Genomic DNA, 13297 nt, shown 5'->3' on the forward strand with positions numbered 1-13297 from the left:
AATACCGTTCAATTCTAGGCCCTGGTTGCTATCTCTCATTTTCCTTATTGCATATTCCAGAACAAAGTTAAATAATAATGGCGACAACGCATCTCCTTGTTTCAGGCCATTTTTGACGTGAAAGCTCGTGGACAAAAATTTTCCTACCCGGACTTTACTTTGGGATTCATTTAAACATATCTTAATTAATCTAATTAGCTTTCTCGGTATTCCAAGTTCTGTAAGAACGATGTATAATGTTTCTCTCCTAACCGAGTCGTACGCCTTTCTAAAATCAATAAATAGTTGATGTACCGATGTATTGTAATCCCACTTTTTTTCGAGTACTTGGCGAATGGTAAATATTTGGTCGATAGTTGATCGATTCCGTCTAAATCCGCATTGATAATCTCCAATAATTTCATCTGCGTATGGGGTCAGTCTTGCTAATAGAATATTTGCAAGGATTTTATACGATGTTGACAGAAGAGCCTCGATAATTATTACAGTCAGTTTTGTCGCCTTTCTTGTGAATTGGAACAATGATTGATTCTATCCACTCTTGCGGCAATTCTTCCTTGTTCCAGATAAGGAGAATGAGTTTTTGTATCTTGTTCCACAATTTTTCGCCTCCAGCTAGAATTAACTCAGCCGGAATTTCATCTACACCCGGAGATTTGCGTTTCTTTAATTTCTTTATAGCAATTTCTACTTTTATTCGGTTGGGTTCTGGAATATACGGTTCTGCGGTGTGTATCTCCTTTTCTCCACGCGCACTAGTTTTCGGTTGCGTGTTAAGCAAATCGTCAAAGAAAATTTTCCATCTATTTAAGATGCTATTCGTGTCAGTGAGAACTGTACCGTCAGATTTCTTAATATATAAGCCCGAGGTTGATAACCTTTCTTAAATTCGTTGATTCCCTTATACATGTCCCGAATGTTTTTATTTTTACTATTATCTTCAAGTTCCTTAATTTTAGCTTTCAGAAAATCGCGTTTCTTTGTTCTAAAAGTTTTGGAAGTTTCCCGCCTGATATCTGCGAAATTTTGTGTAGTTATTTCATTCGGATTTTGTAGCCAGCGTAATTTTGCCTGTTTTCTCTTCTCTGCTAGTTTTATGCATTCCTGGTCGAACCATGGTTTGTTCCTACGTATTTCCGCATGTCCCAATTTTTCTTTTGCTGAAATTTTAATGCTATCTCTAATTTCAATACAGGTATTCTCAACACTAGTGCAATCAGAATCTTCTAAAGCCGAGAATCTTTTGCAACTTCAATCTGGTATTTCTCTCTTACTTGGCTCTCTTCTAATTTCTTTAAATTGAATCTCTCCATTTTCGGACAATGAATATTACCTTTATTCAACGATAACCTCTCTCGTATTATCGCTGCTACCAGGTAGTGGTCAGTGTCACAATCAGCCCCTCTAAGCGACCGGACATCAATTATGCTAGATTGCCTTCTTCTATCTACTAAAACGTGATCAATTTGATTATGTGTTTTCCCGTCTGGTGATATCCAAGTGTATTTATGAATGTCGCGATGTGGGAATTTTGTACTCTTCACGATTAGGTTTTTGGATGTTGCAAAATTCACGAGTCTAACACCGTTGTCATTACTTTCCTTATGCAGAATTTCGTTCCCTATAATCGGTTTGAAAATATCGTCTCGTCCTACCTTCGCATTAAAATCCCCTAATAGAATTTTCATATGGTATCGCGGGAGTTGGTCAAATATCCGTTCCACTTCTTCGTAAAAATTGTCTTTTATATCGTCATCCTTATCTTCAGTGTGGGCATGTACATTTAAAACAATAATATCACACCACTGTCCCTTAAGAGTAATAAAAGAAAGTCTGTCAGTGACAAATTCAACCCGTTTAATTGCTGGTAATATACGTTTATGAACGAAAAACCCTGTTCCTAACTGGTGATTTTTATTTCCTTCCCCGTAAAAGAACGTAAAATTTCCGGAATTCTCAGATTCATTCCCTTCCGACCTAACTTCCTGAACTCCTACTATGTCCATCCTGTATTTCTCTAACTGACTCGTTACGGATTTTAACGCGCTTGCCCTATAAAGACTCCTAATATTCCATGTTCCAAATTTCATGTCCATTTTCTTTTGCTGAGGTCGTGCCAAGTTATCATTCCTTGTCCGAGGCTTTTGTGAATATTTCTGAACAAGTGTTTTTTTTTTTTTTTTTTTTTTGTTACAGGATGAGGTTGTTAACCCTACCCAAACCCCCAAGCTGGAGGACCACTCCTAGTCGGCTGTCCGCAACTGCTTATTCAGTATATTCGCAGCTAACCTCTATATCTAGAGGCCTTCTCCTCGATCCGCAACCTGAGGACGCGCCATGCCGTGGTAACAGGAACCCACGTTAAAAAATAAAATCAACGATGTCTGTCTCACCATCGCTGGAAACGAAACAATCGTTTGAAATGGATTTGTAAAACCAGGGTTTCGGCAGGTACTTGTCTTGTCACTTTCATGAACTACATACCCTAAGGGAGAGAGGGAGCAAAAAAGGTACACCAGAAATAGAGCCACTGGCGTGAGAGAGATGAGACTCTATATAAAACTCATGAAAAATAAGTAGTCATGTGTCCAAAACTATTCGAAAATTCAACTTCTAAGGCGATGGAGGAGGGGAGCAATTTTTACATTCTCAGCGTTGTGCGATACCTGATCTCCTTACTAAATAGTTTTGGATGATTTCCGATTATTTTCAGAAATTCCGTTTCTGAAAGAGGCAACTGGACACTACCTAGAACGTTCGAACTTCCCTTTTTATAAAAATGGCGAAAGTAAATAAACATTAGAATAGTTTAAAACGAAATTTTGTACGTAGTTACACATAGTTAGTACGTAAGTCGACCTAGGACTTTATTAGTTTCCTTTCATTGAAATGCGCATGCTAGAGGTGGAAAGGTGTTTACATTTTTCGCAAAGAATAATGACTGCACAGTCTGAAATGCATTTTTCTACATACTCTCCACTTGGGCTACACTGTTTTTTCTACTATGACTCAAATGCGTAGCGTAAGGGAAATATGGAAATATGCCTTTCCCATAGAACTACGCTTCTCGTCCGAAGAACGGGTATTTTGTTTAGCATGAATGTATATTGTAAATAAATTATACAATATAGTTTAATTGAATACATCTTAGCAGTCTATCACAAGGGATTAATTGCTATTGCTCATAAAAGGCACGGTATTTTTCAAGTTCTCAATTGTTCCTAAATTATGTCTATGACCACACACTTAAAAAGAATTTCTTTTATTACCAGGAATGTTTTCGAGTAACTTAGTTCGGTCTTATTGCTCGCAACAACTTAAGGATCACAATAGACCAGTAGTAGAGTGCACCCTTCACGTTCGTGGGGTCCTTGGTTCATTGACAAATAATGTGTGGGTGGATGTTCTAGGGGTTCCTCGTTTCCTTCTACCTTCTTGACTGTAAGAATTTTATTCATTCTCATCATCACTGTCTCCTGTAACCTCAGAGCATTATCATGGAACGTAAAACGATAAATTTTATTTCGCAACAAGTTGCTAGTATTTCTCGTGATTACATTTTTGCCATGTAGTTGGGTAGACTTGGACCTTGATCTAGACATAAATTACTTTATGTTATTCTAAAATTTCTTGACACTGATAAACATTTCTCTAAAGATTAGATCTATGCAGGGGGCAGCTTGGTCTAATCTCATTCAACCCCACGCTCACGACACATCAATCCGAGATCACGCTCATCGTTTAGACATCACACGCTCACTCGACCTCACCCTGCATCACCAATCTGATTCTCCCTCCATGTCACTCCACAAAAATCCTACTTCTCATCCATTTAACCTCATGGTCACATATTCACTAGAAATAGAGCGTCTCAAGCTGAACATCGTACCTTCAAGTTTCAGTGAGGATGGTAATGAGCTATATTGTTTTAAATCGATTCAGAATTCCAAGAATGGATTCCATCTCTATCTAGACTGCTCTCCTACAAATGGAAGTGGTAAAAAAAAAAAAAATCACCACTTCCCTTTTTTCAGTATTGTTCTTCATAAAACACAAACGGTAATAGATAGTTATTTGAGGTGCATTCAAGGTCCTAAGAGATGCCGTCTCGAATTTCCGGTTTCAACTCTGATTGTCATAGTGAAAGATTGGTAATTGGTAATTAGGTAAATGGTGAGAAGCAATTTTGAAATAAGAAAGAAAGGTTCCATCCATGACTTATAGCAACTGGAAGTGATGGAAATTTCCTACTATTTTCAGTTTCAATATGAATCTTCATACAGCAATAATGGTAATAGACAGCTAATTGGCCTTTACTGCTAAGCGAGAAATTGCCTTTCGATGTGAATTCACCCTCCTAAGAATAAATTTAACTTCGACCTTTATCCCTGTATTCAAACTGGACGTTTTGGATATTACGGTTTCCGGTTTCAACACGGGTCGCCATAGTGAGTATTGTATTTTGAAATACTACTTCATATTTAGAACAAACGAGACAGATGTGGAAAGTTCGAAAGCACCAGTTTGCCCTGACATTCTATTCTATTGTTCTAGAGAGGTCAGTGTCCCTGCAGATAAAAGGGGTAGAAATGGTGGAATGTGCAGGTGGTTTTCTATTTTTCTAGTGTTTTGGAGTGACAATGTATGAACATATCGGTGTTTTTTTTAAACATACAGTTTCTGGAAAATTCCCATGGCAGTACCAACAAACCTTGGTAGTAACTAATAGTTCAAACTCGCAATATATCACAAGACTAGGATGGTTAGGATGTAATTACTGGACTTGAAGGAAGTTGAATGATTCAAATATTACAAAAAGGCTTTTAATGAAATGATGAATATCAAACTTGATTGAAGTTACTAATGCATGGTGTATTTCTTGGGAAACCGTATTGTAAGCCTCAGTGATATTTCCGACAGAAGAAGCGCTTTTATCTCAGTGGACACAGGAGGTAGTTTAGTTTTGTTTGCGTACATTAGAAGCCTTTTTCGTAAAAAGCTTTCAAAGTACAAAAGAAAACTCCATCTTCATAGTAGGAGTGAATGAGTGGTATGACAAGTGGCGAATTTAAGGCGGCTTCCGGGCTTAAGCCCTCCCGAAGTTTTATTTACAATTTTAAAGTAAATGACATATCTTGCAGAATTTGCACATTTCCAGGAATAAAGTCAGCAAAGTCCCCCACTCCCGAATCAAAATCGTAAATACGCCACTAAGTATGACATGTTGTTCTTAACCTAGTACTTACATAATTATTGGGTTGCGATTGAAATCGGTGAAGTATTAACGAGTAAAAAGGGAGTTAATTTCCCCAACTTCGTTTTTCTTTATTTAAATAATATAAAAACTAAAATGAAATGAAAGCTTTCAGTTTAACGTCTCGCATTTATGCCCTTTAGGCGAAAGGAGACGGAAATAATATAAGAAAATATTTTTCTTCACTAACGTTCTCCAAAATTATTGTTTTTTTCCCTGGTACTCACTACGCACCACAGACCGCTGAACACCGCGGCCCAGAGAAGAGAATTAATTCATCCACTTTTATGAAATCGTTTTAACGATAACGTTCCTTTAAAAATACCCGGTTTTGAGGAAATATTGCATGTTATTTCCTTCACGCTTGTCAATGAGATCTGCTATTCATGGTTGATATCACTCAAGGGAATGGGTACAAAGTCACTCCAATAATAAATTCAGAGTAATTGACATTATTATTATTATTATTATTATTATTATTATTATTATTATTATTATTATTATTATTATTATTATTATTATTTGAAAGGTAAAAAATTAATGTTGTTGGTTGGGAATGCAACTCTTGTATTCCCGTCTCATATAGAATTGGAGCAGAAACAGGACGCTAACTTCAATCAATAAAAAAAACTAACATTTTAAAGAATCCTATTTGGTTCATCACTTTTCTTTAGTATACCTGATAAAGGTTAAATTTACCATGAAATTAAAATAATCAAAATAACAAGGATTTTAGGAATGATCCAAAAACTGGATCAAAAGATTGCGATCTTAGCAAAGAATTTGAGAAATGATTAAAAAATGGCATCAAAAGATTGCAATCTTGTTAAAAAAATTAGCATTTGGATCAGGGGTCACAAAAGTTTGGAACGTCTCCTAAATCGGGTTTTCGTGTTTTTTAGGGAATAGGCATATCATACTGAGTTAAGTGATAGTTTGGATTTGGCTACACTATAGACTATGTAGTTTTCCAGATAAGGCGTACAAGAAAATGTTTGATTAAAAGAAACATATTGAATTTTTTGGATCAGGAGCCACAAAATTTTTAAACGGCACGTAAATTTTTTTTTTTTTTTTTTTTTTTTTTTACGGAATAAGCACACCATACTGTGTAAATTGTTAGTTTTGGTTTGGCTACACTATATGTAGTTCTCCAGGTATAAGGCGTACAAGAAAGTGTTTGATTGTATGAAATACCGGTATATTGAATTTTGTGGATCAGGGGCCACAAAAATTTGAAACGGTCCCTAAATCGAGTTTTCGTATTTTTATACGGCGTAAGCACAAGATACTGAGTAAATTGTTAATTTTGGTTTGGCTACACTATTTGTAGTTCTCAAAATATGTGGCATACAAGAAAATGTCTGATTGTATGAAATATATTGAATTTTTTGAATCAGGAGCCACAAAATTTTTGAACGGTCCTTAAATTCACGGAAGAAGCTCATTATACTGAGTAAATTGTTGGTTTTAATTTGGCTACACTATATATGGTTCTCGAGATATAATGCCTACAAGAAAATCTTTGCCTGAAGTATATTGGATCTTTTGATAAAAAAAAAAATATATTTATCAGGGGAGGTCGATGTGATACCAATATCAATAATATAAAAATTCTTTATATAGCAGGGGTTACTTTTAATGTACTTCTCCCCCTCACACACATTTCCGCGTGCTTTTATTGCGCGCAGTTCTAATGTAACAAGGATTAGGGAAAAGAAGGATCCATATTTCTCCTAAAATGGCGGACACAAATCTTATTTATCTGTCATGACTGGATGAGATATTGAGTGGTGTGAAAAAGATTAGGCTAAATAATGCGACACGCAATTGATGAAAGGAAATGCGATGAAAATGTAAAAAATTCGCTCGTTTCTGCAATGCACAATATCAGTACTTAAATATTCATTGAAGCTTTTTTGGAGCAAATTATGAAAAGTATTTAAAATAAAATAGAAATGGATGTACCAAATTGCTAGGTAAAAGTTCTAAATGGTTTACGATCTCTTCCCGACAATTACATAGAAACAGTGCTTTACCCTAGCGGTATGCAACTTACGCCAGAGATGGCGTGGGTCAATGAAAACTTGGCCTACGAACCAGTTACCCACCCACCACCAACCATGACTCACGATTCACTGACCCACGACACACCATGACCCACTCAGACCCATCATGATCCACTCTGACTCACCGACTCACTCTGCTCAGTGCTTTGTAGATAGCTTCTTCTGAACCTGGTGAATTTGTCTATGATTTATTTTCAAGACCTCGATTTACCTTCCATTTTCATTTGATTCTATGTACTTACCTGGAATGAGAATATCTAAGCGAAGAAAGAATTTCAGGCACTTTTGGATATTGTTATAATTGTAATAATAGCAATGGACCTTACTATTTGGCTTTCTAGACACAAATTGTACGTTTTTTCGAAGATCTAACTACTGGAAAAAATTTTTTTGGAACACTCCTAGTATAAGAATTATTTGTAGCTATATATGCGTGATCATCGCGACCAAATGTCATAGCCAAATGAAATGACTTTTGGTGTATAGTTAGACCCAAATTCCAACGGATGTTATCATATTCCTTTAATTATAATATTCTAAGGTGGGAGTGGGAGTCCGAAGTTTTGCGAAAAATTGAGTATCTCACGAGTGGGTCACGGTGGATCTGAGTGTGTCATGGTGGGTGATGGGTCGTCCTGTTAACCCACGACCCACTGACCTACTCACAAATCTTGACCCACGACCTATTGACGCATTCCATCTCTGCTGTACGCAGTACAGAAGTTTTGATTATTTCTAATTGCGATTTCTTTATCCTTCTTTATTTTGTATATATTAGGGATGGCCAATTCCGGAAATTTTACTTTCCGGAATCCGGAAAGTAAAATCGAAAAATTCCGGAATTCGGAAAAATTCCGGATTTCGGAAAAATTCCGGAATTCAGAAAAAATCCGGATTTCGGAAAAATTCCGGAATTCGGAAAAATTATTTTTTCTTTTTGTAATCCTAAGAATTTGGTTCAAATGCAAACGAAGAAATTTCCTTTTTGTAATCCTAAGAATGTATGATGCAAGTTAAAGGAGCAGTTCGACTTAGAAATGCATTTTTTACAATTTATTTCCATTTGTAGAGTTGAAAATTCTAAAAGAAATGGTGTTTGTTTGATCGCGATACGTTCAGTCGTTAGCGAGTAACAGAGGAAGAAAGATTTTGTGATGACGTCATAGGTGGGCAAAGAGCGACAGCAGGCTTACAATACATACTACACAGTTCCAAGCATTTCGTTTGTGAGAGGTGCGGTGGCATGTTCTAAGTGCGGTTTCCTTTTCCAGAACTGGTTGCAAAGACTTACAAACATCATCTGCATGTAGAAAATGATATCTAATGATGGGCTGTACAAACATTTTTATAATATTATAAAAGGTATCCTATAAAGCATGAGTTCAGCGTTTCAAAAAAAAAAAAAAAAAAAAAAAAAAAATCGAAACCAATATGTAAATAGATGGCGGACGAGATTGCTGCAACACCTAAGTACCTTTTCTTTAATCATTCTTCCGATTCCCAAACATAAGAGTGTTCATTTTCACGTTTTGTTGCAATTTTTAACGCTGACCCTATAATTTTGTACTTCAAGGTATGTACAGGAGCGCAACATATAAGGCAAAAATGAAATAACATCTGTAAAGTTTGCCAGAATACGAAAAACACTTCACCGGTTAAATTTCTTTTATTCTCATAGCTGTCCGCGGAACAACTCTCATCACCCGTTTCATCATCATTGTCACATGATACAGAGAAATTAAACGATGGATCAATGTCTTGAGGGACAGTCATCGTCACTGATTCCTTCTACAAGCCGGTATATTTCACTCCCTAATTCACATTGTATAGCTTATTTCTAAAGCAGTATCTTCAGAATCATGAGTGACATCGTCTCTATTACCCTCTAATGCCTCGTCTTGACTACAACCGTCAATTGCGTCTTGTACGATATTTGTACGTTGGTAACTGGACATAGATCGGTGCTTGTTCAATGGCTCGGATTTTAAACCTTTCAATAATATACTTGGAACAGCATTCTTTCTCAGTTTGCGTGTAAATAATTCTCCTGTCATTAGCCAGAAGTGGATCTAGACGGTAAAAACTCAGGGGGTGGAATCAGAACCCAGACTATGATATGTATATCATGTTTCCTAAAAACTTTCAAAAATATCTAAATAATAGCTTAAATTAATTTTGTCACTCAAAAACTGGGGGGCCTAGGCCCCCGGCCCCAGTCTAGATTCTCCACTGGCATTAACTTTTCTTTTAGTAAACTTGACTTCTCGAAGGCAGGCTCTTCAAGATGTTTGGAACACGAGTGATTTTATTTGGTACATTTTTTCCCATTGATTTTCTTGAGCCATAATTTATATCGATCTGGTGATTTCTCACGACTTAGAAACGTAAGAAAAGATACTTTACATCCTCAGCTTCAATTGCACAAGAATTACAACCGAAAACACAGCAAGTGTTAGGCATTTCTGTTTCACTTCACAGACACAGCACGCGCTGTACTAACACGTGTTTTCTAGTTCACACTAGTCTTCTTTTCAGAAAAAAAATCCGGGGGCGGGGGGAAGAAAGGGACACTTCGTATTCGGAGAGGCACATTATTTTTACACAGTACTATTATATTTATTACATTATAGACGTATTATTTTGGTCTCCTCCGGGGGAATCTCTCAGAGCTCCGGGAGACTGTGCCACCATAAAAACATGTCTGGAAGAAACACTGTTTCGCACAACAAACGTAATTACTGCTCTCTCTCTACTCTTTTTTTTTATACTAATGCTATAGGAAAAACAACTTACAAAAACTTCCCTCAAGAATTCAACACAGAGCAACTAACAAATCCAAAACACAATCTATTAAATCCAATGCACTATTAAAGGTTTATCAGCTGCGTACAAGGGAGTGGTTGCTGACTCACATTGAGTTTCTCGTGTATCCCACCAATGACGTCAGCATTTACGATTCATCAGAAACAAATATTTGTAGAAGCTGAACGAGACGGCCTATCAAGATATAAAAAAATACGGGTCTCTTATTTTTTGTTACTCTTTCTATTGCACCAAACTTGTTTTTAACTCGAACTGCTTCTTTAAGCTGAAACTTACATCCTAAAGTATACACTACTCAATCTTCCCATGGTTAATGAGATGTAGTCCAAAAGTACGATGTACTCCTAATATTTAATTTTTGTTTTACTGTGATATTGTCCAGAGGTAATACATATATCACACTGAGATAAACAACTTGACATAATGAAGATGTTATCATACGTAGTTTTCCAGAAAATCGTGAGAAACGAATTTCTATGAAGTTAAAATATGCGTCGCTTGTTGCCAGTGTGATGCAATTGATAAATTTTATCTTATTATTATTATTATTATTATTATTATTATTATTATTATTATTATTATTAATAATCGTTTATGTACTGTAAAAGAAAAATATGAACCGTTACTCAAAGGGCCGTACCATGGAGGCATTAACGCTAATGTTAATGGCACTAATGAGCACTTACTTGCTCTAACGGTTAACCTCATTTTTTAGATGATTCTTAGAAGTGGGCGTGTTGGCATGCAGTTAGAAGACTTATATCCATTATTTAAAAAGCACACGTTATCTGTGGAGTACTAACGATTTGCGTCACTATCGAACAGTAACATAGCACTAGCGACGATTAAAGTCGAAATTGGAGTCTGACATAAATGGCTTGTCAACTTCACGGACATTATATTTTCCTTGAATGCGAGAATTTTGCGCCCGGGAAATTTGCGCCCTACCACAAAAATAGGAAAAAATGCGCTCGCCAAATATTTGCACTGGGATGTTTGCGCCCTACCCCAAAAAGAGGGGAAAATGCGCCGGCTATATATTTGCACTGGGATGTTACCGCCCTACAATTCAACTTATTTTTGTATTGTGTAAAGTAACTTCCACTCACACTTGAACTAGGCTTATCTCTCATTGTCTCAGTGAGTTACTCCATCCGTTATAATATTCCGAACAAATGAAAAATATACAATTTTAGTTCACTAAAGGGCAATCCATACAAATACAATTCTTCATTATACTACAAAATTTACAATAAAAGTATAAATGACTGATATATAATTATTTATTAATATAATCAAAGAGTATAATTTAATCTACAAAACGCTGTTTGGCTCTACCCAGATATCTCTGTTCACAATCCTTGCGAGTTGTTTGGCTTTTTAGGACACAAAATATAGAAAAGAAAATGTAAAGTGAATGTAAAATCAGTTCAGTAATATTATCAAGAAAACTATGTACAGTGTGTTTACTTGCTGGAATTACACCTCAAATACACAATTGCGTTCAGTCGTTCTTTCAGAAAAAATGTTCCGTGGGGCACACTTAGTATTCCGGAGGGGGTCACTGCTGGTACTATTCTATTTATTATTATATTATAGACGTATTGTTTTGGTCTCCTCCGAGGGGGAACTCTGAGAGCTCTGCGGAGGCCAGTGTTCCCCCAAAATCATCCCTGGAAGAAGCAGCGATTGCGTTGATCCGTTGTGTTCTTTTGGCTTATATTGAAGTTTATTCTCCCCTTATATAGCCACAATGAAAATAAATCACAAATAGCATGGTTGTGGGGGAAGGATTGTTTATGCTGTAATGTCAGCCCCTCCGAGCAAATGCGTAAGCTTCAATAGGTTCTTTTATTTCGCAGGGCTCAAACTTCCCGGTGGAGGTATTATCTGTCAGGAAAGTAAATGTACACCTATTTTTCGAGTCTGGTATTCCTGCGCTCCATCCGTGGAGAGTATGAGAATTAAATCAATCAAATGTTAACTAAGGGGCAAAAATAAAAGTTTAATCTGAATAAGACACTGCAGAGGGGCACAAGCTGTGAATACGAATAGTGCATAGTGAAAATAAAAAACGACACCGAAAGAGAAAGTCAGAAACAGCTGTTAAACTTAGAAAAAAGAGTAAAAATTGTCGAAGTGGGAACATAAAACACAAATACAACAAATACGCCGACAACCAAACATTCATCACGCCATGATCTTGGTGTAGTGGTTAAGGTGCTGGTTTACAAATACAAAGAACGCCAGTTCGAATCCCCGTCAAAGACGTTTTTAAAAAGTTTCGTTAATAATACATACAGCTCATGAGAGATGGAAAAAGAGGTCGTCTTTCGTAGCAATTATTATTGGTAATGTTAGTACTGATAATACTTTTTGTCTTTGCGTATTGCTTTTATTCTTGTCTTCATTTCGAAAGAGAAGAATATACGAACAAATGCCACCAAAATTCCTCATATTTTGAATGTAAACGCCATTTGCAATTAGCGAAGAATAAAAATTGAATGTTCCGATGTAGCTGCAAAAAGTAAGGAGAAAAACATGGAAGTAGAGTGTTCGAATCCATACTCATGGTTATTAAAAATACAATTTCTACATGCCTTACACCTCCCGACCACGTTTCTACGTTAGCAAGTAAGAGGTTTGTGTTTAGGTTAGGCTTTTCAATACAATTTGCAAAGGAGCCCGGTTTAGCTCTGACGCACCACAGGTGCGAGAAGGGAGCAAAACACTTTTTTCTCTCCCTCTGTGTGTCTATTTATCTATCTATCTGTATATATATAACGCTATTTTTGAATGCCATAACCACCCTAATTTTCAGCGGATTGAGACGAAACTTGGCACAAACATTAATTGTTGAAATATCTTAATGAGTTCGTTAACTAGAGTAATCAGATGAATATGTTCAAAATGGCGGCCCTTCAAACTAGGGAACCAAATTTCGCACATAAATAGGTATTCAGAAAGTTCGAATAACTTTTCCTCTTTTACTGAAATATTTGTGTGCAGGGACTTATTGAAATATTGGACCCGATTAATCGCCTAAAGAATGTTCACGCCCTTTCGCTACGGTCAGGCTTTTTTTTTTTTTTTTTTTTTTTTGCAGAAGGGGGTTATTTTCGTATCAGAACAAAATGATTGATAGTGATGA

The 13297-nt window shown here is 36.4% G+C and overlaps 1 protein-coding gene across 7 annotated transcripts in view; it reads right to left on the bottom strand.

The window, feature by feature from the left end:
* LOC145666536 (zwei Ig domain protein zig-8-like) overlaps positions 1 to 13297 on the bottom strand; it is a 1346876-nt gene that overhangs the window by 316803 nt on the left and 1016776 nt on the right. The gene's annotated exons all lie outside the window — the stretch shown is intronic.

Source organism: Thermobia domestica, chromosome 12, assembly GCF_964235325.1.
Source record: "Thermobia domestica chromosome 12, izTheDome1.hap1.1, whole genome shotgun sequence".
NCBI classification, from domain to species: domain Eukaryota; kingdom Metazoa; phylum Arthropoda; class Insecta; order Zygentoma; family Lepismatidae; genus Thermobia; species Thermobia domestica.